Here is a 26,995-nt window from a genome sequence, read left to right on the forward strand (position 1 = left end):
CTGCTAGACAGTATTTTATACCCTTTGCATGCTGATTTCATAGCACTGTAGATGCCCAGGGATGGTGTAAGCAGACCCAAGCCCTGGCTGCTGTGTGTGTACAAGAGAAAACAGAGCCCAGCACTCTGGCTTGGGCATAAACTGTGAGTTTGTGCCTGTCTCTTGGATACCTCTTGAGAGAAAAGTCAAAGGTCCCCGAAAGCATCTAATCAAGGCAATCCAGGAGCAATTAAAAGCCTGCAGGTGTCTGTGCTGCAGAGTGGGTGTGGGCATTGATGAGGAAAGCATTAAGAAGCACCCGGGAGAAAGGCACCGGGACTGAGGTTCAAAATAGAAAAGATGTTAATGTGGATGAGAGCATTGCCTCCGCTGAAAACATGCCTGGATGCCTGTGCAGCCCCTCTCTGCCTCCTGGCTCTGGGGAGAGAGGGGAGAAGCTTTTGCTGGGAGATGAGTGGGAGCCCCACTGTACTCATTAGCCATCAGAGAGGAATTAGCCATGTCTGGGATCTCTCTCATCCCCTGAGCATCCTGCTCCCCTGGTGTCTTTACTAGGCAGTGGCTGCCCTGCAGTGGTCCTCTCCCTCTCCCTCTCCCTCTTCCTCTCCTCTCCTCTCCTTTCTTCTTTGTCCCCTTCTTGGTCCAAGATGGGCAGGCAGGAGGCAAAGACTGGCAGGACAAAGGCAGGGTTAGGCTTTGTGATAGTGCTGCCATATCATTCATTGGTGCTGGGCAGGCAATTTGCTCACAGGCAGCTCTCTGGAGGGAATAGAGTCATCTGGAAAGCTGAGGCACACATTTTTCCTGTGCTGCATGACAGTGGGGTATCACTTTAAATAGGTTTTCCTGATGCGATTTCCACTGTTCGCTGTCCCCTTGGGATTGTGGCGCGTATGAGGCAGGCGGGGCAGGTTTCCTAGGAGAGAGACAGTGCAGCACTGTGCCTGCTACCCCTCTGTGTCCCCAGGGCCGTGTCACTGCTGTCTCACTCCGGGCACAGCACTGTGACATCCCTCCCTGGCGTAACCCGCCTGCGGCGCTGGAAACCTCGTGAGGCTGGGAGAGTGTGGAGAGAATAAAAAGATGCAGCTCTAAAAGGGTTATAGGGGTGTCACTGTGCCAAAGCCACCAGGGCTGAGCAGGAGTTCAACCCAGACCCCAGCACAGATCCCTGCTGTGGGATGAAGGTGTGTTGTGGGGGTGTTGAGAGGAAACTCTCCAGCAAACAATGTGGGTTCAAGAAGGAGAGGAGGAGAAGCCATCCATGGGTCAGGCAGCCCTGGCCATTCCAGAGCTGTTGGAATTTTTCATCCTTCCCCCTGTCCAGGGACGCTTGTTTGGGTTTTCTGGTGGGTCATTCCTAGCTGTCAGGACACTCAGGGGTTAATCTCAGCATTTCTGCACTCTTTCAGCAGAAGGACAGCAAGTCCTTGCTGTGTTTTGTTTTTAATCAGTTGGCCAGTTCAAGTAAAGCAATGTCAGAAAAAGCATCTTCCAGTGACAATATGATTAATTCCTTCTTATGGAAAAATAACAAAAAGAGTTGGGTATTTCCCCCCCCTTTTCTTTTGCCATTACCTGGAGATGGTCTGACAGTAAAGAACCTATGATTAATTGCACCAAATGAATTATAATAGACACCATTTTTGGCACATCTGTATTTTGTATGATTTTGCTGTTATCTCATTGGCTCCATGCAGAAAAATTATCTCCAAGACCACTGTAAGGAATGTTAACTTCCTTTCCTTATTACAGATTGATCTTTGATATCTGCTTTTCTTCAGGAGCTCTTTTATTCCCACAAGTGATACAAACCTTTTGCTGTTTTCCATATATTACACTTAAGTAGTTCAATACCTTTGGAAACCCATATGGGAACATTTAATAAATATTCAATGATTGCTATATTTTGAAGGTTATATGATATGAGAAATCATATATTGTTTAACAGCTGAATATATCTGTGCTGTTAATTTCAGATAAACCAATATTTTTTAATAATACAGAGAAATTATACCTTCTTTTTGTTGTTTATATCCACTAGAGTGTGAATATTTTCCCATCTGTGGTTTCCAGTTAAATGGATTTTCAATCTCTCTGAAATTTCTGCCCAAGTCTCAGCAATATTTGCTTAAGAGTAATCAGAGTATTACCCAAATCTCTGTTCAAAGCAACAGTGACCTTACCAGTGGTAAGCAATAATTGGATTATTTTCAGAGCTGTAGTGAAGATTCACTGTAATAACAAGAGAAGAAATACCAAATGATAACAGCACTTGTCTTCAGCACTGTAAGCCAGAGCACTTTCCATAGGATAGTTTTAATATCTTAGCATATTATGGATACTGAATGAGAAAGGCACATCTGGGGAATAGATGCTGCCTTGCAGCTTGGGGTGATGCACGTGCTTATGGCAGGGGAGTTCTTTTATTATAAAATCCTTAAGGTTGGAAAAGACCCCTAAGATCAAAGAGTCAAACAGTTAACTCAGCATTAAACCTTATCCCCAACAACATCCATGTGCCTTTTTGCCTATTATTATTATTATTATTATTGGTATTATTGGTATTATTGGTATTGTTATTACTGAAGTACTTTTGTCAGGGTGTGGTGCTCTGCATGTGTACCCAGGGCAGTGCTCACCTGCCTGCAAGGTGAGTTTCAGCAGGTGCTGCCTCACTCCCACAGGCACAGCCCAAATCATCCTCCCTTGGTGGCTGGGACACCTCCATGTCCCTGCTCACACAGCCTGGCCCTGGGGTGCAGGAGCAGCATTCCCAAGCAAATGCCAGTGGGGTTTCCTAGAAGACAAATTGGAAACCATTTGGGAGAGCAAATCCATCCCCACCCAGTGTGGGGTGAGCCTGATTGCCTCCCTCTCTGCTTTTAATTGTAATGAATTATCTGGCTCAGCACAGCAGGGTGCTGAGACTCTTGGCTGAAACTTGTGTAATTCACGAACGTGTTTACATAAAAGCCAAGTAAATGTTAAGCTTCCTACAGATTCCAATGTACATGAAGCCTTGTTTGTATTCAGTTTGGGAGACTGGGGAAGCAGAGCAGCCCATATGGCTGTGCACTGGAGCAGGGAATGTGTGTGTCTGTGCATACACATGCACAGGTCTCTTGTGGCACTTCAGAGCAGGGTTCAGTGGTGGATGTGGCAGTACTGGTTAATATGTAGGCTCGATGATCTTAGAGGTCTTTTCCAACCTAAATGATTCCATGAATTGCACATGTTAAAATAAAAATGTTGACCTTTAATTTTCCCCTGGAGTGGGTTTTGTAGTGACTTGTCTGGTTACCCCACCAAAAAAAAGAATTCTGTATAATTTTGGTTTGTTACGAGAAGCTCAAGGATACAGGGGAGTTTTTGCCTGTTGACCACTAAAAAAGAGACCTGTGCCATTGAAGCTACCAGTGTCCTTTGATGTCCTCCCATGTGCCCATATCATTCTTCTAATTACTACAAACGAGCCTCCTGCAGCCCAGGCTGCTGTGTAATTCTAACCAAGTCTGCTCGCCAGATGGGATCCTTTCTGGGCAAGACCTTGGCAGTGTCTGTCCCCACACTGTGACAGGAAGCATGTCACACAAGCAGGAGGAGATGTTGGTCCTGACCTGTGGTGGCACCTGGTTGTGGAGCAGAGCCCCCTCAGCCTGGCTGTGCCCTGGTGGGCTGAGAGGTGACCCCTGGCTCTGACACTGCCCTGCAGAGCTCCAGCTCTCTTGGCTACCCCTTGACCTGAGAGGAGCCAAAATTTGTGATGCTGTGCATCAGCCAAGCCCGAGTTTTTGTCCTGATGAGGCCAGGTTTGCTTTGAAATAACCAAACCAAACCAGGCTGTTAGAGATTTGCATTAAGATAATTCCCTGGGCACAGTGCAGCCAGGAGATCTCTGTACCTGGATGTAATTTATTTTTTGAAGGCATGTTTAGGTGCATAATGACCTCATTACCGTGCCAGTTGCAGCCCTGCGTGTTTAGGAGTGTTTAATTGTTTTCATTCCCTGTGCACAGCCCTTTGAGTGGCTGGGGTAAAAAAGGGAGGTTGTGTGGTGGGAAATAATGAAGAATGCTGAGGCAGAAAGCAAAGTGCTGGTCTTGAAGCATCCCTGTAAGATTCCTTCCCTAAAGCATCCCAATATTCAGGGAACTTGCAGTGTTTTGGAGCCCTTTCCTCCAAAGAGGGGAGACAGCTCCTTCCATTGCCTTCTGAGGAGCCACAGTTTTTTCCTCTCTTAGGTTTTTCTGCTGAGAAAAAAATGTTTGAAAGGCAACCTGAGCTCCCCTTCATCAAATGTCTGGAAGCTGGGGATTGAGGAGGGAGACTGAGAGTGTGCACGCTGCCCCTTCCTGACTGCTCCCCAGGGATTTCTGACATGTCTGCTTGCCAAAATCTCGAGGTGTCTCTGCCTTTCCCTGAGAACCCCCCAGCAAAGAGAGTAGCCAGCTGCACCCTTCCCTCCTTCCCCCTCCCAACCTCATCTCTTGTCTCTTAAGTTACCAGTCCTTATCATCTCTTAGGCAACAAATAGGACAAAATTCCCTGAGAGAAAAAAAAAAAAAGGAGAAATCCTAACCTCCAACACCTCCTCACTGCTCCTGTGCAAGAAAGAATGTATAAAAACAGGTAAAAGAGAGAGGAAGGGGAAGGGAAAAAATGTTTCTCTGGCAGTGGTTTTCTAAGGAGCCTTGATTATTCAGCAGCAGTGGAAAAAAATATAGAAGATGTAAATAATCTTCAGGATTATGCTAAAGCCAAGCTTCAGTCATTTTCCTGGAAAAAAAAATGCATGAGGTCTGTGCGTTTAATAATGATCAAGCAGAATTTCTCTAGGGATTCTTATATTTTCATTAAAAGGATCAGTTGTCTTGAAGAGAAATGGTAGTTCTGGTATCTACAAATACCCTTTGGTTGGGAAGCATGTGGTTCAGGTTGGTGTGCTTCTGTGATTGGACCTTTTCTTTTCGTGGCACTAATGTACATTCACATCCATGGTTATGCACTGAAGTGATCAAAAGCAAAGGGTTGGTTTATCATGAAATGGCAAACCAGGGCTGTACTTTGTGGTGCAGAATGTATCAAGATAAAAACACAACATGATTTTTAGCTTTCTCTGTGTTTATGTTTGCTGCCAGAGGTACTCAAGTGATTTTTCAATGTGTATACATTACAGTCAGGTTTTCAAAAAAAAATTATAGTATCTGTTGAAATCTATACAGGATCTTACCCTGCTAGGCTTAATTTTAGACTATTGAGTTTATCGTTCAAGTAGAAAAAAATGGGTTTGTTGTGTGTATTTAATCAAGTGCAGCAAAAAAGTTTCACAGGCATCGTTCATCTTCACAAGCCAATTTTGATTTCTATTTTGTAGAAAAACCCTACCCCAGTAAAATGAACTCATTTATTGTGCAGATCTGATGGCACCGAGATTACAGCTGCTGGCAGGTATCGGCTGGTTTATGGGGACACTCCCCGTATGGATTTTTGTTTTTATGGGGTTTCAGTGTTGAGAACTGTGTGTTTAATCACTGCAGAAACGCCGGGAGCCAAGGATTTAGGGATGCTTGGAAAAAAGGGAAAGTGCATGGTGTTCCCACTGCAGCTTCCAAAACACGAGTTGTGCTCCAGATGCCTGTGGCTGCTGGATCACCAGCAACTGGCTGGGTTTAGGATGTTTATGCATCCTTAGGCAGCTTTTCTCCTTCATATCCCTTTGCCCTCCTGGAAAGCCCCAGCTATGGAAAAGGCACTCATCTCTTTTGTGGTGAACCCAGGTGTGGTAAAGCAGTTGGCACGGGGCATGAAGGGGGTCTGTGGTCCTTCCCTGCTCAGCTCCTCTCCGTTCCTCAGGCTCTGGCTGTTTCCATGGAGTGCAGTACCCAAGGTGATGAGAGGAGGGTGAAGAGGGGAATTGTCCTTCATGACTCATGGCATGGAACCATTTGGGCCAGCAATGGGTGCATCTCTTCTGAGTGGGGCACAGCCAAGGTTACACTTCCCAGCAGACAAGGCTGCAGCTGAAGCTTCCTCTGAGGAGAATCCTATTCACTGCACTACAGAACATTTTAGTATTTAATAAAGACTTGAAGAAATGTCATGATTTGCCAGTTTGGTGGCACATGGGTAGCGTGGAAGATACTTTGGCTGTGATACTGGTCACACATGCAAGCAGCCAGTGAGGTGCCTGGCTGGCATAGCCTGAGCAACAGGCATCCTCATGTGGGCAAATTTTGGCCAGGCAGGCATGAAAATCCATGTCCCAGGAGTGGGGTTAGTAAAAATACTTGGCTCTGTATCAGATAGCCCTCTGTGTGTGGGAGATGGTCTGTTTTATTAGTGCAAGGGCTTGTCAAGGTGGGGCAGTGGGGCTCACATTGCTCACAAACAAATCCTGGTCATCAGTACTCAAACATCTGTCTGGGTTTGTTTGCAGCAGCCCTTAACTCAGCAAGCAGTTTCTGTCCCTCCAGGTTAAGACATAGGCAGAGAACTGGTGGGGGGAAAAAGAAGTTATGTGTCCTGAGCTGCAGGAAGGGAGCAGTGGTATTTTTCATAATTTGAAGTGCTAAAACCATAATCTTCCCAGAACACCCTGACTGTCTCATATATCTGTGAACTGCTACAGCAATATATTCTTCAGGTCCAGATGTGCCAGGGGTGATGGTTTGTGAGCTATTGTGGCAATACAAAAATAAAAACAACCAAAACCCCCAAATCTAACAAAGCTAACAAACAAAACCAAACAAAACCAAAACCCTGGGAAGGGGCAGGGAGGGTATGTGATGCCAAGTGGAACAGCTCTGTCTCACCAGTCTCGAAGAGAAATGATGGAACACTGAAGGAGACAGGCTCCATAGCACAGATTAATGTGCAGTGTTTGAAAGCAGCCAAGAACATTTTATACACACACAGCAGAGCTGGAAGGAGCTGGGTGGCTCATCTCTGCAGAAACCATTCCTTTCCCTAAGAGAGCATTTAAAAAAAAAATATATAAAGGAGAGTACAAAGGTCTCCAGGGGAGCTCAGCTGCTCAGGCAGTTTAATTGGCTGAAAGTAGAGCTTTACAGTTGGGATTAATATGAATATTTTTTAATAATGTGTGGTGACACATTGTCAGGAGTTCCAGGGTCAGGACTGCAAGGCTGCACAGTGGTTGCAATGAAAATTCTTGCCTTTTCCTTCTGGTTTTTATTACTGCAGTAACTCCCAATACTGTGTATTGAAAGGAAGGTGTTGTTAAGTTGGTTTCTTCATTTATTCCTGTGCAAGTAGTGAAAAAAGTGGAAAGATGAGAGGAAGAAATGATGATAGTGATGCAGTGATGCCTGCATTGTGGGTTGTCCGGTGGATCCACACAGGTTTTGACCTGCACACAGGATGTGCAGTGCATCGGTATAAACCTAAGCAAAATGCACCAGAAAGCAAGTAAAAGTGATTTAGCAGTGCTTGAGGTGGCTCAGAAGGACCTGAGACACCATTAGTGTTTTTACAAGCATTTTTCAGCTGGCCTTACTGCCTTTTATCTCTGTGGGTCTCCCCTGAGTGACTGCCAGCAGGGGTTGCCTGCAGGGAGGAGCTGGCTCTCCTGTCCCTGCTCCCAGGCAGCCAGGGGATGTCTGTGGCCGTTGTTGAGGGTTATTTTGCTGCTTCTGGTTTTATTTTCCTTTTTTTCCATCTTTCCCTCACCTTTCCTTCCCTCCTGGTAATTTCAGAGCCCGGTAATTTCAGTTCTGGGAAGCCCGCCTCCTTGATCAGCATGTGTAATTGCCACCAGCCCTAATGGGATGCACTCAGAACAACGTTTCTGTAATTTCCCTGCACTCCCACCTGCCCTTGCCCCTCTCCAGGAGTGATTGCCTCCACAGCTTTATAATCAACATCAAAACCACAGAAGAGAGGTTCCTGTGCCTGGAGCCACTGCAGAGCAGTGAGGCTGAAGCCTTCCCCACTCTCACTAAAGCCTGTGCCTCTCTAAATTAGTGGCACAACAGCGAGCAGCGAGCACACAGCTGATAAAAGTCTCAGCCAGGCGTTTGTTCCTGTAATGACTGTCTTTTATGCATAGATAATTCTGATAGAGTTAGACTTCCCCAGCCCACTGTCATCAGGGTGGAGTGAGCTGACCTGCTAATCATAAGGAGAATTAATGGGAATTACAGCTGCTGGAGCCCCCCTCTCTGCAGAGCTTGGTTCAGGGTAGCACTGGAGGGGAATTCAGAAATGAAGCAGCGTGTGTTGTCCTTAGAGCTGCAGATAAAGTGGCAGCAAGGCCATTCCCTGGGGAGAAGGGAGGTGTGAAGGAGATAAACTCCAGGAGCACAAACACCAGATTAACAGCCTAATTCTCAGGAGCATCAGCACACATGCATTTTCATTGCATCCACTTGGTAACTAACAAAGACTATTAATTCAGCGAAGAGAGAGACCAGAGCTTCCAGGATTTGCAACCTTTCTGGTGTCTGCGTCCAAAGGACACCCAGGTGGGATGATCCTGCATTACCTCTCTTGATGGGACTTCTGTTGTGTAAGTTAATTTAGCACCATTGATGTGAACTGAAATTCAAAGGATTCCTGCTGATGTTTTACCCTATCTGAGGTCCTGACTATCTGCAATATTAGCAAACAGCTACTACATAAACTCCACCAAGCATTTCCTCCAAGTTTTCTTTTTAGGATAACCTGCTTTTAAAATGCCATATATCCATGCAGCCTGCAGAGATTTAAAAATGTTTATCTCATCCATGCAGAAGACTCATAAAGCCATTAAATATGCTTTATATTGATGTTTCTCAAAGGAAGGGCTGATTATCTGGTCTCAAATATCCAGAATGTGGTCCTTGTGTGCCTGAGTGTGAGTACTCAAGAGCTCTCTGATGAGTAGTCATACAGGCTGCTCAGACAGACCACACTTAGGAATTTGTGAAGAATAACACAGCAAGTTGCATTGAAATGCTGTTGTCATTGTGCATTCCAAATGCATGTGCCAGGGTGTGGAAGAGAGGACAGCAATTAGTCCTGTTAATAATGACTATGGTGCTGGGAAGGGAAAAATGATGCTAGAATGAGTTGTTTCTTTTGTAACAGTAAAAGGAAGGTAAATGGCATTTGCTCAGTCCCATGTGTGCACTTCAGGAGTTTTTAAAGTCTGCTTATCAGTTTGGGTACTAATTGATAGGGAGGAGGGGCAGTTTTATGCAGAACTAGCAGCAGGTTTGTACTTTGGGAAGCATGATGAGGTACTCCTCTTCCAGGGCAGCTGAAGAGAGATGCCCTGAATGAGGGTGGTGTCCTTGCCCAGCACAGGCACTGATGGCACCATGGGCACCCCTATGCTGTGCCAGCCAGGGAGCAGTTTTTCTGTGTGGACACAGCCTTTACCTAAAGTTTTACTGTGTGGGAGCCTATGAGGGTGTGAAAGCCCCCATGCAGAATACATACTCAGGAAAGGGTGAGCACCTTTCCAAAAGAATAAATTTTGGGATCTTCAGGATGTCATTCAAGGATTTAAGACTGGGGAAAAAGTACATTACACTGATCTCTGATGGTGCTGTCTCTGGCTCAGCTGAGGGTGGCACCAGGTGGCACAAGGGTGGCTTTAACTGTGTGTTTGTTGTGGGGAAGCTCAGAAGGTCCCTGTTTGCTGTCCCATGTCTAGTGCTGAGGTGTTACTGCTCACCTACCACACAACCCAGGTTAAATGACACAGTGGGGAAAACTCAGACTTGCAGGGGAGGGTGGGGAGAATATATTTTGGGTAGTCTGTCAGTCAGCTTGACACTAATTGGTTGCAGTAAGTAATCGTTCTCCATGTAAATTAGGCTCCAATTTCCTCTGTAGTCTGTCTGTTTGCTGTGTGGGCTTCGGTCTCTAATTAGGCTCTCACGTGGCAAACCTGGTTTGTGAGCTGCTTTTGTTCCTGGAGAGCCAGGCTCAGCCCTCCCCGAGGCTGCCAGTGCTCTCCCAGCCCCGCTCCCCAGTGGAATGTTTCTTAGATTAACACTGCCAAGTTCTAAGTTCTTCCTTTAACGTACATTTTGATTACTTCTATATTTAAAGCTTGCAATGGTGGTGGGGTTAGAATGCAAAGAGGCTTATTGGGCTTGCAATGGGAATACCCTTCTGAAATGCTTCCTCTGTGTTCCTGGAAGCCCTGCTCTCTCCTCCATGAATAGACCTCATTGAATCCCCAGCCTGTGCTAGGGCTGGGGCAGCTTGCCCACATCTGGATTTGCTGCCTGTCTGCCGGGACACCTGGAGTGCAGAGCACTGCTCCCCCCTCGCTTGGAGGAGCTGTGTGAGCACATTCAGAGGTCACCCAGATGCCAGCCCACGCTCTGGAGCTTCTCCAGGGCTGCACATCTGTAAGTGAGTGCAGCAATGTGCAGTTGCACGAGAGGCTTTTCTCCCTGCCTGTCGGTTGTTTGCAAATGAGTGCAGGTTTCCAGGTCGCTGCCTGTAGGCCTGTGCTTTCTGAGAGCAGAAATACAGAACCAGTGCAGCCAGAGTGTCAATCAGGGTCAAGCATCTAGGTGTGTGTGTAGCAGAGAAAGATGTGTCTCTGCAGTCAATGTCTGTACTAGGCTGAAAAATAAAAGGCAAACCATATGTTTTGGCCAGCAAGGCTGTTTGCCAGCAGCACTTTATGATTCAGTTACCTTTATGATTCAGTTGCCTTTGTGAAATTCACTATAACTTCAGGACCCATGTGCTGATGGTTTCTGCAAACCTTCTCTGTACGTGTTACAGTCCTGACCCAGATGTGACAGGAGCACTGGTAGGCTTTCTTACAAACAGTGCTTTTATTGGCATCCTGATATTTGCCATACTGATTTTTGATCTGGTGATACAGGCTGAGCGTTGCCAGCTTTCTTCAATACTCTCACATGGCTGTTAGTAAGTAAATAAGAAACTTTTTTTGTCAGAAAGAGGTGAAATAAATTCGAGCGTGGGGGTGGTTTTTCATTGCTTCTCTTGGTGTGATTTACACATTGGCAAGGTAACTTTGCTTTCATACCGCTAGTCAAAACTGGGAAGGATGTTGCCTCTGCAGAAAGCTACATTTGGGTGAAGGGACAGGATTGGATCGGGGTTTAGGGTTTTCACCAATAAGCTCAAGCTGCGGTGGGCGTCGCTCCGGCAGCCGGGGCAGCTCTGCCCTCCCCAGATGACCACAGCTGCTGCCAGGGCACAGGCAGCCCCGGCTCCGAGGATGCTCCAGGGTCTGTCCTGCCGCTCCTTGCCTCTGTCCTCACCCCTTCCATGGGGCTGTTCCAGCCTGTGAATGAACGCCTGCTTAGCCGGGGTAAGTAATCGCGCCACGTTTACAGCGTCTGAAAGTATGAGAGGCTTGAATGCTCTGCAAATGTTTGCGTTAGGAGATGGTTTTCTCTTTCAGCTCTGGTCCTGCCTGCCTTTGTGAGCATCGAGCATCGGTTCCCTTTGCAGGCAGAGCCCAGGGGCTGTCGGGGGCCAGGCACTGGAGCAGGGCTGTGCTCTATCCTCTGCTGATATTTGGCTGAATACCCGGACACAGTAAAACTTTTCCTTGATGCAGACATGACTTGTGTCGCCAGTCCCTGAGCTGCTCCTGCGTTTTCGCTCTCTTTAAAACCCATGAAGAGTAAAGCCCCGCGGGAGGCTGCAGCTTATCTTCAGCTCTGAGTTTCCAGACCTGCTGTGTGTCTTCTCAGCTGTTGCAAGGATATGTGTGGAATGACAGAATGCGGATTTTGGGTCTTTGGCAGCTGTGTTTAATGCAGGATAAAGGGGTTTTTTAACTTTGGGATGTTGGATTTCTTATGCCTTTGTTAATATGAATTCAGGAGAGAAACTCCAATTTTCTTTCAGGCAAAACAAAAGCTTCTTTTGAAGGAAACAAAGTGTTTTAAGTACTTAATCAACTTGCCGAATTCAGTTGCTTTAGGATAATTTAGGAATTAAACAGAAGGAGGCTGTGTTAGTAACAAACTGCGGTTTTGGTTGGAAACAAGGATTCATTCCTGCTGGAGAAGGCAGAGGAAGCCGCAGCCTGTGGGCAGAGCTCCTGGGTCTGTTTGCTAGGCAGGGGGGTGGGGGTTTAACAGCATCCTCTATTTGCCTTTGTTTAGGCAGTGCAAATTATTTGTGTACTTGAGGATTCCTTCCCTCCTCCAGCAGATGTTTTGTCTGTGCAACTGGTGGAATAATTAGTGAGAGATGTGGCACTGGTGTGCAAACACCCCTTGGGGGTGGGTAGAGAAATCCCACAGTCCATCCTGGGAGCAGCTGGCTGAGGAGTACAGTCAGCACAAGATGCCAGGAGCAAAATTCATATAGCCCAACGTATTTGAATTTATTTCTGCAGAGGGTTTGTTCTCCCCACTGCCAAAAACAGGCAGAGGCTGCTTCTTAGGGCAGAAGACCCTGCTGCTGCTGCTTATTGCAAATTTCTCTCAACATGTGAATCATTCACTTGGGATTTTTATGGTGGTGACTGGGGATGATTAAATGTTCAGACTGTAGGAAATTACCAGGAGGTTTGAGTGTTTTCCTTAGTGGCTTTGGCCCCTGTGGAGGGGTGACATGGGAAGCTCTCCCTGTGTGGATCAGGCTGACTGTGGATTTTGAAGTCTCAGGTTGAGTGAGCATGTTTTAGCTCAGCTGCCATTTAAGTAATGGCAGCAACATGCTGCTTCCTCTAATGATCTTGATTTAAGTTATCAGTTATTTCCTTAATTAGCTACTTCATCTACTTACACCTTAAATTACTCTATTTGCTCACCCAGAGAAGGGGGAAAAGTTCTTTTTTTTTTTCTCTTTTGAAGGGTGGCAGTGGAAATATGCCGGCATGTGCGGTTCTGACTCCAGGAGATGCTGGTGCTTCTTGTGGGCTGACTCTCCTGGCAGCATGAATTTGAAATGAGATGTAGATGTGCATTTATTCCTGGCATCTGTGTCCTGCAGACAAATAAAATGAGTTGAAGTGGTCCTTTGAAAGCCCTGTTTGTGTGTATTAGCTGGCCTGAGGCTGGGGTTGTGTTTCAGGACCAGTTCTGAAGGGGATAAAGCACCTTTTAATCACCAGTAGTCTTTACATTTCCCATGCATTAGCACATGGCGCTGTGTTGGCTGCCCACTGTCTCCACACAGCACTTCAAAAGCAGCCTCTCCAGCTGGCACCAGTTCCTCACCAGTATTCCCCACACGCCATCCTCTGCTGCGCCTTTTCCTGCATCTCAAAGAGACTCAAATGGAGTCTCTTGCTCTTTGGAGGCTCCTTGTGATACGTGTGGCAGCAGCCCATGCTTCAGTCTATTTGTTCCTGCTTCAGTACACTGTTTATTACTTTAATGATATTCCCTTCGTTAGCCTTAGCTTCGCACTCTCCCTGGTGCAGAACTCACTGAAACACATATTGTGTAATGAGCCTGCTTCCATATTTAAATCAGAGGGACAAGAGCTGGGACTCTCCCAGCTAAAATGGAACTAAATGCTTGCCCTTTGGTTACATTGAAGCATCTGTGCCAAAAAGTTATGTATTTGGGAGGAATTACCAAAAGTTCTGACGTACACAAGCTTTAGCCCTTTGATTCTTCTACATTTTTAGCCATTTGGCATGAATTTGGGCTGTACAACTTTCCTGTGTCAGAGGAAACGTTTCCCATGGCCTGTGTGAAAGGCAGAGCATTGCCCTGCAAAGCAAAACCACAGGGAGCAGCACAGACGTGTCTCCAGCACCAGCACTCCTCCAGCTGGGACCTGCTTGGATGGCAGTGCTGGAAATCCCACGTGTCACGTTTGGCAGCACACACAAACCCCCAGCCCCAGTGCTGCCAACTGGGCTGGCTCTGGGCTCTCAGCGTTACTCTGTGGTCTTGGGTATCCCAGGGGAATTGCAGCTTTTGGGTTGGTTTGTGAAATAGCTGAGGGTTGGTGGGAAGGCCTCAAATACAGGAATTCTAATGGTCCAGAAAACAATATCCTAATATTTCTATGTTGTGATTCCTAAATGATTGTCATGATGTTGTGCAAGCAGGCGTGGTGGATCTTGTGGTCAGCTGTGCTCTGGACAGCATGGTCACTGCTGTAGCAATGCCTCTGGGTGATCCATGCTCCCTTACATGTCTGTCCTGGGTTGCTTGTGTAACCTTGGACAAATCATGGACACCCTCCAAGCCACAGATGGGGGAGAACAGCAGAGTTCCTGTTGCAGCTGTTCAGGGGTTGGTGTCAGAGCAGAGCCAGCCCCAGAGTAGTACCCAGGGATCCATGTATCCACAGGATACCTGCAGTGGACCCCCACTGTCATAAGGACCTCCAAATGCAGTGGAAAAAGACAGTAAAACCAAATATGCTAGACTCAAGAAGGAAATATATTGCAGGCTTGTCCCGTCTGCTTTTCTTCCTCTGCTGATCCTGGGAGGAGGTAGCTGAGGGGAAATATTTGCTCTTAACAGGGTTCGATTTCTCTTTGCATTCCTTGGAAATGTGTTTGGATTTTGCCCTGTTGATGTTGGTTTATGCAATGATGTTTCCAGCAGCTCAATTGTGTGGTTATAGTTTCAACTCTTGGTATTTCATGCAAAGATAAAAAAGAAAGAAAGATGGTACTGAGTAATGAGGTGGCTATTTAATCACAGCAGGACTTTCAGGAAAATGTGCATTAAGTATTTATGGGACAGTATTCATTAACATTTTCTCTCTGTTGGCACTGGGCAGTTCAAGAAAGCTGCTGAGAGAATTGGAGTCTGTGTTGCACAGCCACAGACCTGGAAGGGCTGCAGCAGAGGGAAGGATGAACGCTGCCTTTGTTTCCAGATGTGTCCCTCGTAGCTGGCAGTGCATTTGGAGCTGCAGCAGTGAGCAGGATTTTGGTAGTTTCACTTACCCTTCTCAAAATGCTTGTGGTGAATATTTTGGGTCGGATTTTTCTGGCTGCCGTGTCTTATGAGAGTGCAAGTGGCTGATACTGAACCCCTGGATTGCAGGCAGGCAGTTAGAGAGATAAGCCTAAGTGACTTCATGTGTCTGCTTTTTAGATTGGTCTGAGTTGATGTAAAGGGCTGGGATTAGCAGAGATTGAGTTCTCAGAGTGCTGGAAACCAGCTGTGGCCAGGGGCCTCATCCAACACGAGCTGTAGGTACCAAGTTACAGAGTGAGATTTCTGTGGGCATGAAATGATGCCAGGAAGATTAGAACTGATGATAAAATGCTATTAATGCTTGCTTCATTAACAGCACAGAAGGTATCAAATTACTCTGGTGCTATAAATCAAAAGTGCTTCTTATATTTGTTAAGTGAAGCTATTTAAATGGTTGAAATACTTTCACTTGCTGGCCATTGCATCCTGAGATACAGGATCCCAGCAAAGTGTATGAGATTTCCCACAGTGTTAATGGAAGTATGAAGCAGTAGCAGCCTGAGGGTTTAAATTTCCCTTTGAGATGACACAGGGTCTTGTGTTGGATTTTAGGATGCCTTGTTCTGGACCAGTACTATGAGCCCAAGACTGGCCTCAGGCTCGTGTCAAAAGCTGCAGTGGTTGCACAGGTCTGCCAGATTGGGGATTAGGGGCTGAAGGTCCATGATGCTGGCCCTGTCCAGCCACAGCAAGTGACCTGCCCAGATCAGGCTATGCCCACAGGCACCTCCCCTGGTGGAAAGAAAGTTCCTTTTAGGATTTCTGTCATCTGGAGACAGCTTTGTCCTACTTTTAACAAGTGTAAAAGGGACGTACAGAGAGAGAATTACCTCCTTTACCTGAATGCCCGTTGGATAAAATAAATGTTAATCTTCACTAATTAGCAAATGGATTCAATGTGGATGTCTCTGTGATCCATTTATGTACTTGAAACTCCCATTGATTTCCAGTGGAACCTTTCAGCAGAGCAGCAAGTGAAAGGTCTGACTGTAGTGGTGCTCTTGGCTTCCTGATAGCTTTTCCCTGTCTTTTGTATGAGAAAGGAGATCCTGGTGGCAGTCAGGACAGTGGTGTGGTGTATGCCAGGTGTGCAGCACACAGAGCTCTCACTGGGCCTCAGCCTCTGCTTTGTTCTGTTTTTCACAGGATGCCTTGTGGCACCCCATGTAGATGGCTTTGATTAATTTGCCTCTGACACTGCCTAACTGGTCATTCAGGGAACATTCAGCAAACCTCTTGGTTGCAGTTGCTCCTGAGCTCTCCCACCCAGCCTTGGCTTTTTCCTTTCATGAGGGGTTAAATTTACTCAACATAAATATTTTCTGCTCTCCGAGATTGTCCTTATTTGTTGTCTTCATACTCTCATTTTCTTAAGCACTGCAGGAAACAGTCCCTTTCTTGAAGAGCTTAGAGCTCATACCTCCAGACATATTCACAGCAGATACTTTCTGAGTGTCTTAACACCCACTAAAAATCATAACTTAACTACTGCCAAAATATGCAGATACCCTGAGGATCTGACTGCTTCCCCTGACCACCTCCATTAGACCAAGGGATAGCAGAGAGGAAGTGAGAAGAGCGTTCCCTCCTGGAGCTTGAGCAACAGAAATTACTCAGAATTAGTCTGGGTCTAAACCACAGCATATTTTTGCAATTTAGGTCCTCACATCAGCAGATTTGCAACCCTTGTGCTGACTGTGGATGTTGATCCAGCCCCTAAAACTGGTGGAAGTTTTTTTCTGTGCTATATGCTCACTGCCAACTTTGTTGTGCTTCAAGAGAATTTAGCTTAAAGATGTGTCAGGGAAGGACATCAGACAAATACCCATCAGTGGATGGTTGTATATATCCACTGAAAATTGTATTTGTCATGTTTTGCCATTTTGTGTAGAACAGCTTATCTCTGGGGCTTCAGGCACTTCAGAAAGTTGAGTATGGCAGGTTTGCTTCAACATAGAGGAAACAATGTTTTGGTCAAAGTCAGAGGCAAAATCATAGTTGACATCAAAACTAAACCCAATTTCATGTCCCTTCTGTCAGCACACGGTGCTGCTCACTCAGGTGGAGGTGGAGAGGCTGGAAAAGCACAGACTTGCTCTGCTCTGTGTCTTGTGTGGAATGCAAACTATCAAAGTCAGAACTCTTTTCACAGCAGAGACGTTCAGAGTGCAGCAAGTGTCAAAATCCTTGGCCATGGTTGGTGCTGGTGCGTGCAGCAGAGCTCAGGGAGGGCAGGGCAGCTGTTGGGCTGCAATTGCTGCTTATTACACTAATTAGAATCGTCTCACTGCTATCTGAGCTCCCCTTCTCCTCCCCCATCTGTCAGGTTGGCCATCCATGGTTGCTCATCCCTTTGAGATAGGTTTGAAGTGCTCATTGCCCCAGAGAGCCTGATGGTGCTCCCCCTCTGCTCCTCCGTACTGACACAAGGGAATGGTCTCAGTTTGTACAGAGAAGGGGTTTGAGGGTTGAGCTGTGCCTTGAATTAAGGCCATGGAAAGGGGAGGTGTTGCCCTTACTCTGCAGTTCCACATTTCTGAAAGTCACAGCCGGGTGAGCTACCCTGGTCTGGAGCATGCCAGCTTGGTTGGGATGGAGGGAAGAGAACTTTCTTCCTACTTATTTTTCTTTTTGCCCTGTACCAGTGCAACCAGCTAACTGCTGGTCAGAGCAGTCCCCTCCAGTCAGGGCATGCTACAGGAAGGTTCCCAGCTTTAACCCATCCAGGATTTTCCAGAAATGGCCTCAACCCTCTGCTGCAGGAGCCTGGCTAACCCTGCCTTGAGTCAGCTGCTGAGCTGACCCCAAACTGCTGTTGTTTCGTTGCAAGGAGACACTGTAAGTTAAACACTCAGCAGAAAGGAAGCCCCACTCCTTGGATGCCCACCTGTTTTTTATTTCCCTGGGGAGGGGTTATGCCTTGTCACAAAGTGCTGGCTTTGCAGAACAGCCCAAAGAAGCTCAGCTTCCAAAGAAGCTGCATGGGCCACAAAACAATGGGACTCACTCAGTCTCCAGCAGCAATAGCTGCTTCTAAAAGGCTGATGTACTTAGTCTGCTCTTGTTTAGCAAACATCTTTGCTTTGCCCTCTGAAGATAATGCTGCATATTTGACAGAGCTTGGTAGGAAAAAAAAAAGAGGAAGAAATGGCCTGCAGTTTGATCATGTTTAATGAGCAGTGGCTGGTGGGAGCCATAGCATTCAATAATGCTGGTGTCCCCTGTTAATTGCCAGCAATTGGGTTTCTCCACCCCTCCTGGTGCTTGAGCTGTGGGCAGGATGCCCCCATGGGCTCACATAAGCCCCACAGCTGAGGCTCAGGCTGCTGGAAGGCCAGCAGCAGCCTGGCAGGGTAATGTGGTCTCTGTGCAAGCCATGTCTCAGTGTGGCTGTGATGGAAACAACAGCATCTTACAGGGTGGCTTTGAGCCTTCCTAGGACTGTTCCCAGGTGTGTGGGCCTGGTCTGGCACAGTGAGAAGGGATGCTCTTGTGGCGCTGCCTGCACTGAGCCCATCCAGGGGACACTGTGGGACTCTGTGGAGGAGGGAGCCAGGGTAGGAATCAGAGATCACGTTTCTGGCCAGCCCTGTCCTGATACAGCCTCAGTCCCTCCCTGCAGGTGCTGATCCCCCTGTTCCCAGAGCAGACTATAGAGTTGCATTTCTCTACAGATGATGATAAGATAAAAGCCTGGCCGTGTTGTACAAGAAGAGAAGAAGGTTCAGGGGATGACAGGCTGCTGCAGGAGGAAGGGATGCAGGTTTCCAGCTGCTGCTGAGGCTGCCTTTGATGAGGGCTGTGATTGATGCTGTGTTTGGAGCAGGCAGTGACGCGCTGACCTTTCCCTGACGGGCTGAGCAGCTCTAATGATCTTGATGGAGCTGGCGATTTGTGTATTGGGTTTGATGTACAAGGCTTGACACGGCATGGAGAGATGGGACTGGAGTATGACTGACAGCCCATTCCCATTAAGGGTGGTGAGGCACAGTGTTCTCTAGTGATTCCTTTCAGTGAGAATGCTTTGACGAATTATATTGTAGCAGGGAAGTTTTGCTGTTAAATACCATCCTTTTAATAGCTTCAAAGCAGTTAAAAACAGATGAGAATGAAGTAACTTGCAGGCCAGAAGGCTTATCACTAAAAAGGCTGTCCAAATTACACACTTAATTAATATTTAGTGAATTATTTTTACTCTGACTTTAATGTTGAGTCCTGAGGCAGATAAAACAATGCAGTGGCTTGCATCTGGGATTCTCTTTTTCTGTAATTCAGCTGTATAAAATTTCAAACCGTGGACTTCTTGCAGGCAACATTAAAACCTTTTAATTTCCATGAGTTGAGCTGTGTATAAATCACACCCTGGTTGGCACATCTCGTGGGTGCTTGTGGCAAGAGTAATGAATTTCATGGTTTGTTATGAGCTACTAAAACCAACAGAAACACAGAAAGCCTGTTGTAATCTCAGCATATCATTCAAGGAAGCAATTTATTCCTAAGTATGAACAAATGTCAAGCCACGATAACAAGTTGTTATTACTAATTAAAACAAAGGGAAGAATAGCAAACATCTCCTGTCATGTGTGTGCACTTGCCAGGCTGTCTGGAGGATACTGGAGCTCTATCCAGCTTCAGCCAGTGGGACAGCCAGGCTGGGAACCTTGCCATTGCCTAAGACAGGATGACCCTCTGTGCATTCCAGGAAGGGCACTGGGCCATGATCCTACGAGGGCTGGGGCTGAGAAACCACCCAAGCTTAAATACAGATGCCACTTTTCAGAATTTTATAGTTTTCTGTGTTTTGGAGGGTTATTTTAAAATCAAGGTTGGCTTGATTGTAGGTGTCTTGTGGAATTTGGGGTGTGCTGAAACAGCCCATGCTAGTCCATCTGCTGGCACTAGCTGGTTTTGTATCATCCAGGGCCACTTCTTGTTCTCAGGCGTGAAATAAAAACCCATTTGGGCACCTTTCTTCCCACTGCTCTGTTGGGAGGTGAGGAGCCAGGTGCATTCCTGACCATGTCTGATCTCCCTGTGCTTGCAGATACACTGGGAAATTCAAGACTTGAAGACATTGCAAGCCCCTTCTTGTCCATGACCCAGCATGCATGATTCCCTCTCTGACATCATATGAGAGAACTGGCTGGATCCAAAAATGTGCTGAATTTGCCACCTCCCTGTGCATTTAACACAGTTTGGGTGCAAGCAGCAAAGAGGTCTTTTCTCTTAGTTGGCTCTGTGTCTCCTGGGTGGGAGTAAAGCATGACCATCTCAGACCTGTGCTGGTGTCAGGACAGAGGTTTGTGCAGCCCTGCAGGACCTGACTGGGAGCAGGGGCTCATGTGGTGCCAGCCAAAGTGAGGGAAGCACTGAAATCCTGCTGGCAGCCAGGGGAGATGTGCACAATGTGGTTTAAGGAGGTAAAAACCAGGCTTGTGTCACTTGGGCTGGCTCAAGGCTGGCCTCTGAGCGCGGAGATGGTCAATTCAATTCCCCTGGTCCTGGGGAATGCACAGCTTTGGTGGTGGGGCCAGGCTGTGCATGACTAGTGCAGAGGGGAGCTCAGTGACTTAAGGCAAGAAATCCTCAGTACGTAACCACTGACCCGAAACACCCTGTTAGACAGGTTTGAAGCCAAAAAATAAAATAAAAATCATCTGATGTGACAGCGACCCTGACAGTGTCAGGCAGTGAGAAGGGCGGCAGCGAGGGAGTCCTGAGCTGCTGCCAAGGCACATGTCAGTGCAGGCTTGCAGGGTGAGTTGGTTATCCTGAAAATACATCTTCTGTTTTGTGTAAATGGAAAATTAATTTGTTGCTGATCAAAGGTTTAGATCTTTGGACAACATACCACCAGATAAGCTGAAGATTTATGCATTTCTTTTGTAATGTATTTTCAGTGAACACTTTATTGTTTGTGGAAAGGCCCCAAGAAAAAGATATGATTACAAAAATAGCTGTGTTGAGTTTATTTAGCTTAAATTACGATAGACTGCTTTAATGAGGCTTTTGTAGACATCATTAAAGGACACAATTAAAGTCTTGAGATGAGAAGCCTATCAGGCTAGCAAAGGGGAGAAAACCATGGGTGCATCCAGATTGTTCACATTCAGTTGCAAATTTGATTTCAACATATAAAAGTAAAAAACATATTAGTGCCGAGTGGAAGCTGGAGGCTATGAAAGCCTTATTGTGTTAAGCTCTCTAAAGCTTCTTACATTAAGGTGATTAAAAAAAAAAAGAGAGAGGAAGAGATAGTGATTGATGAAACCCTGTTGTTGGTGTGCTCTGTGTGTCACACCGGGGTGTGCAGTGCTGGGGTAGGGACAGTCAGGGGGTGAGGATCCTTTTGGGGTGCCCTGCCAAGGGGGGGATTGGGGTACCAGGCAGTGATGCTCAGTGCAATGCTCAAATTCAGGGCAACAACAGCACTGTGCTGGTCATCCCTGCATTTGTGTGGTTCAGTGCTGCCAGAGGACATGGGCAGCACAGCGTGAGCTCATGGCCACACCTCACTGTCCAGCTCTGGCTGTGCCCCAGAGGGTACCAGGCAGGGCCAGGCCTGTCTCTCTGGGTGAGTGGGTAGGAAACACAGAAAATTGTCTCCAGAATCAGCTGCAGTGTGTACAGAAGGGGCTGTACCTCCCCTTCTGCGTCAGCTACTGCTGAGCTCCATGGTGTTTTAAAAACTAAATTCCTCCTTGCAGACTGACAGCACAGATCCTTACCCATGGCTCTGCCAAAAATGAGTGGAAGGCAGCAGTGGTGACAGCCGGAGGACTGGCTCTGTTGTGGTTGGTCTCAGGCAGCAGCCACAGGAAGGTACAAATGGCAACCCTGAGGAGAAGTGGAGGAGGCCAAGTTTGGGGATTAATGATCTGTGTCTGATGCTGGTCTCTCTGCCTCTCTGTCTGTCCCATTTTTATTTGAGATAAGGCATCCCTGCTTCTCCATCTGTGAGGAGGAAGCGTTTGCTGCCTTGCTCAAAAAGAATAAAGAAAAAACAAAGCTCATTTGCATTTGAAGTCCTGACCTGTATTTCATGACTCAGATTCTCCAAGGAGCCCATACCTTGGGCACATGCTTGTGTGTCTCCTGAAGAGCCAGGTGTTTGGCTGGGCAGAGTGGGGCTGTACCCTGCCACATAGGGTCATTTCCCTTCCCTGTCACAAACAGCTTTGGCAGTCATCTTGCTTTTCCCATCCAGTGTTTGCAAAGCTGTGCCTTCTCCAGCCTGTTGTTCAGCTGTTTGTCACTGCCTTGTGCCCAGGGACCACACTGGGGTCATGCTGTGCTGGCACTGGGCTGGGAGCACTGGCTCTGCCAGTGGGGATTGCTCTGCAAATTACAGGCTGAGTGTGGGAACAGTGCGGGAAAAAACCACTGTAGTGTCCAATTCTGCATTTCTGTGGTCAGAAAGAGCGATGGGAAAGTAATCTATTACTGTGCCTGTGGCTGAGGATGGGCTCGGTGGTGGTGGTGGGGACCTGCAAACCCCCTGCTCCAGGACAGGCTGGTGGGGTGTGACATAGAAGGGACAGTCTGTGTCCCTGTGGGCAGCATTTTGGGGTGGCAGAGTCTGAAGCCTCTTGTGACATCCCAAGGTAGCAGTGCTGTGCAGTGCCCTGGTGTGCTGCAGCAGAGGATGTTCACTAAATAATTCAGAAAGGCCACTTGATCTGACATTCATCAGGTTAGTAGCCCAGTGACCTTGGGGACACCAATCTGCTGTTGCTGCTGCATGTGGCTCTGCTGTGCAGCCCATTGTCATCAGGAGAGTCAACATTGTCACGTGGAACTCTATTGATTGACAGACAATCAATACATCAAGGTGATAAAACACAGCATTTATGAAACATGGGCTCTGCAATGATTTGTTAAATTAGCCATGGGTCTGAGTTTGTGCAAATGGCAGAAAGTTTAGAGTTGACTGGGCTTGGCTCTTTGTCATTAAAGCTAGCAACAAAGGGAAGAAAGATGGTGCTACATTTACACGCAGAGCTGTCTGTCTCACACCTCTGCATTGAAGCAGGGGCTTCCTGCTCTTGATCTTTCTTTATTTTAGTAGCTTTTTACTTCTGGTCGTTTTCTTCATTGCTGGCAGTTGTCAGCATCCATCCTTGTAATGGTGCAAGTCCTTCACCTAACCTTTGATAATGTGCCCCACCAGCTCAGTATTCTCCTTTCTGCCTAATGAAACACCCATTTCACCTGCATAATGTGCAGAATCCGTCAAGAAATCTTGTGTGCCTTCTGGAGTTATTCCAGCACATGACCTTTTCACAAGCCTCACGGTGGGTAACGGTAATATGGAGCAATTGCCAGCAAACCGGCAGCTTTCAAAGCAGGAAGGCTCATTTCCATTTCCCTGAGACAGTTGTGTGTCCAAACGTTACACAGCTTCTGATCTGATTTCCTGTCTCAGAAGAGGCTGTTCGTTGGATTTTGTTGATATTTAGATTTGCAAGTATTGGAACAAGAGGTCTGTCAGGAGCGATGACAATCAGAGACGCTGTTTGGGGACACAAAGCTCTTCTCACAGCTAGCCCTGCAGCTGAAGTGTTGCAGACATTGGTCTTTTACTGATCTTTTACTTCAATTTGTGATTCTCACACCCATTTTATCTTTGTGGATGAACTTAGACTGAAAGGCTTTCAGTTCCTGGTATGATCCCTTTGTGCAGATGATCAGTTGACCAAGAAAGCCAAGCAGAGCTCACATTTAGGGTCTTGGTTGTGTGGGGATGACACTGCCACGTGCCCTGGGGTGGGATCATATCAGGCTGGTGCAGGGTGATTGAAGCTGCTGTAGATGGTGGCAGAGGGTGTTGTACAAGAAGTGTGGGGTTGGACACTCATGCCTTGCCAGCCTTTCCCCTGAGGGTGAGGCCGGCTGATGGAGACCCTTGGAGCACAAATAGAGACTTTGCTCCAAAGTGTCTGCAGCTGAAGGGCCTTTCCTCCTGGAAAGCTAATGCTGATAAAGTCAGACATTTTTACTTGTTTTGGGTGAAAATGAGTGTCCACAGGATGTGCCCTATGGAACAGGACGTGTTCCTTGTGCTGTTTGTGGCCCTGAGTCACTGCTGCGTGCTTTGAGGGATATGTTTCCAAGGAACACACGTAATTTCTGCTCTACAGCATTTCTGCTCAACATTATCATTTTATAAGCAGGCTTCTTTGTTTGCTTCTGCCCAATTCCGTTTTGTCTCATTCCCTTTGTGTTGTAATTAACATGTTCTGAGTGTAAGAGGAAAAGTAAATCATCTTGGGGCCATGGCACATTAATCACAGAGAGACAAGATTGACAGCCTGCCTGCAGCGATGATTCAGGCTGAAAGGGGCAAAATGGGCCAGTTTAGGAAGCTGAAGGATCAGGGAAGATTTTTCCTACAAGTTCTATTGCTCTTTGTAGTTGGAGGAGTTGAAGGAGACCATCCTCAGCACTTCAGCCATCTCCAGCAGAAGCTCCTGCTCTGTGAAAGGAAGGTCTGATCTGGCTGGATGCACTAACAGTCAATGCTCAACTCTTGAACTTGCTGCTCAAACTTAATATAAATGAAAAAAAAAAAAAAGAGAGTTCAGATCACTGCACATTCTTGGTTTGTCCTACTTGGCTCAGTAACTTGGGGAGGCTCTTAGAGCTGGGCTGGTTTGTCCCAGCTGCAGATCTCATCCTTGAGATTTTGAGTGTAATTCCATGTAATTAAACCTAATTTATGAGCCTTAATAATAACAATTTAAGGCATTTGAGGCTGCAGAAAGACTCACAGCTGTAGTTTCTGCATCCTTCTGTGTTCTGTAAACATAGCTAATATTGCCACAATCAAGGGCTCTGAAATCTGGAGTCAGGCATCAAAAGTCAGGAGCATGCAGGAGAATGTTAAGGAAACTTCCCACTCTGACCATTCATGAGACTCTCTGACAGTCTCACTCCCAAGGCCAGAGACTTTGACTTCTGGGACTGAAGTCGCTTCATGGCAGCAGCTCCAGTGAGCCTGGAGCCCCTCTTGGCTTCCCCACTCACAGCCAGACCAGGTTTCCCATAGCAGCTCAGGTGTCCTGTTCCATAAATCCATTTATTCCGAGAGCAGCAACACAAATGTAGCCCAAGCTGGTGCCTCTGAGAACCCTCCAAAAAGGAACTCGTGGGCTTTTATCCTCTCCCAGTCTAGCCCTTCCTCCCAGTCATTTTCCTGTCCATCCACCTCACTAGCATCAGTGGTCTTCAACTCCTTTGTTATCCAAAAGGTCGGCAATTCCCAGTTCTGCAGTGTCTCTCAGTGTTCATTCACCTGGCTGGCATCCCCCATCTTCACGTCCTTTGTGATCCCAAAGGTTGGCAGTTCATGGCCTCCTGTCTCGGGGTCCCACCCAGAGGTTAAAGTGCATTTCAATCTCCATCTCAATCTGCAGTTTGGAGCCCGGCTACCTGGACCAGGTGTATTCCTCAACAAGAAACGCTATGTGTTTGAAAAGTTTTATTTGCTTTCTGTGGGGTTTTTTTTTGAGTCCACAGAAACGAGTTTTTTGAATTTCACGCACTTTTTTGCAAATGCTAAGAACTGAGAAGTACGCTGTCCTCCAGATGACTCGAATTATTCATCTGTGACCACCAAATTCCCAAACAACGGAATTAAAGAGCAGCAGAAGGGATTTGGCAGCGTAGCTCCTTCTCTGCATTTTCTGTTCCAAGGGGAAGGAAGCACAGGGGGAAGAGGCTTAGCATCCCCAGCTGAGGTGCTGTATTCCTCGGGCTCGCAGTACTCACCTGAGACACACATAAAAAGGTGTGAATCGTTCATCTGTCCTGGCCGTGTGGGAGAAAATGTATTAAAATATGCAGTGACCGAAATGCCACGCTAATAACTTGTATTCCCCAGAATATTTAGCCCTGCTGGTCACAAACATGCTGCGTCTAAAAGCCAGTAGGGAATCAAACTAGTGTAGAAGATAAATGAGAGGGCATTGAAAGCCAGGAAAAACGACGCGTTGCTCGGAGCCAGCGGGTCATTGCGTTAATAGCCCGCGTACCTAAGAAGCGGTACCTGAAGTTTGACAGCAAGTTGAGGTTCGGTCAGCGTCAAATAAGAAGGGAAGGATAATTAATGTCTTCACACCGTTCAATTTAGGCTGCTGGTGCGCAGCCAACTCTGTGAAACACGCAAGCGAGCGGGGAGGATTTTTTTTTTCCCCTCTCCCATTGCCCAAACAGCCTGGAGGCTGTATCGATTTGGGAGAGCGGGCTGATCTCCGTGTAAATAACGGGGCGGGTGGCCGGGCCGTGGCGGTCCGGGCGGGATGCGGTGACTTTGGCTTGCTGACATCATTGCTCATTAACATGCAGGAGAGGAGAGCAATGCAACAGCAGAGCCCCGCGCCGCTCCCGCGCCGCCAATTATTCTCCACGGGCAGCATCGCTCCTCGTTAATGCCTGCGCTCGGCGAGCAAATTGGACATCCTCTCGCCACCTCCGAGGGTCACTCGGAGAAAGGCAGGCTGCAGGGGGGAGCTGCTGGAGCCGCTCGCGTTGGGAGCAGAGAGGGAGGGACCCTCCGGAGCCGGATTTCTAAGCGAGGCGATTGAGGCGAGAGCTGCAGACGCGGGGCAGGAAAGGCACGGTTTGGCAGGGCAGCTTTCCTGCGGGAACGTGCCTGCTCGGAAAGGCTTCCACAGAGCCCCGGAGCCGGAGCGAGGGATGCTGTGTGGCACTGCGGGGCTCCGGCCGGTCCTGCGAGCAGCCCGCGGGCACAGCCAGGGCGGCCGGGCAGCTCATAGACCCTTCCCTGCTGCGCTGCCATCCCAGCGGGAACAGGTAAGGAGCTGCCTTTGAGCACCTACTTCACATTTGCCGTGGGTTTTTAAAAGGGATAGAAAGTAGAGGAGGCGGAATGAGGAGCATTCCATGGATGCACGCAGTGCTAACTTTGCTCGGTTAGCTGCGAGGGGCTGCGCTGTTTTTCCAGCCTTTGCTGTTCTCTGTGTTTATGGATGTATAAGGTTAATTGTTAAATTGCATTTCTGCAGCTGCAGGACGTCTGGGAGAAATGCTGATGCTGTTGTAATGGAGTTCTCGTTTTAAAGATAATC

The 26,995-nt window shown here is 47.3% G+C and overlaps 1 protein-coding gene across 3 annotated transcripts in view; it reads left to right on the forward strand.

Annotated features, from left to right (window-relative positions):
• PRICKLE2 (prickle planar cell polarity protein 2) overlaps window positions 1–26,995 on the forward strand; it is a 103,508-nt gene that overhangs the window by 34,425 nt on the left and 42,088 nt on the right. Inside the window, exon 1 of one of the 3 annotated variants that reach the window (XM_054280893.1) lies at window positions 11,203–11,308. The exons of 1 other annotated variant lie outside the window; for it this stretch is intronic. The gene's annotated coding sequence lies outside the window, so the exon portion shown is untranslated. Of the gene's footprint in view, window positions 1–11,202; window positions 11,309–26,656; window positions 26,721–26,995 lie in introns of those variants that run through there. One more of the 3 variants, XM_054280892.1, reaches the window with a different exon arrangement.

Source organism: Melozone crissalis, unplaced genomic scaffold (assembly GCF_028551555.1).
Source record: "Melozone crissalis strain CALT ecotype California unplaced genomic scaffold, PUWL_Pcris_2 ptg000029l_1, whole genome shotgun sequence".
Taxonomy (NCBI): domain Eukaryota; kingdom Metazoa; phylum Chordata; class Aves; order Passeriformes; family Passerellidae; genus Melozone; species Melozone crissalis.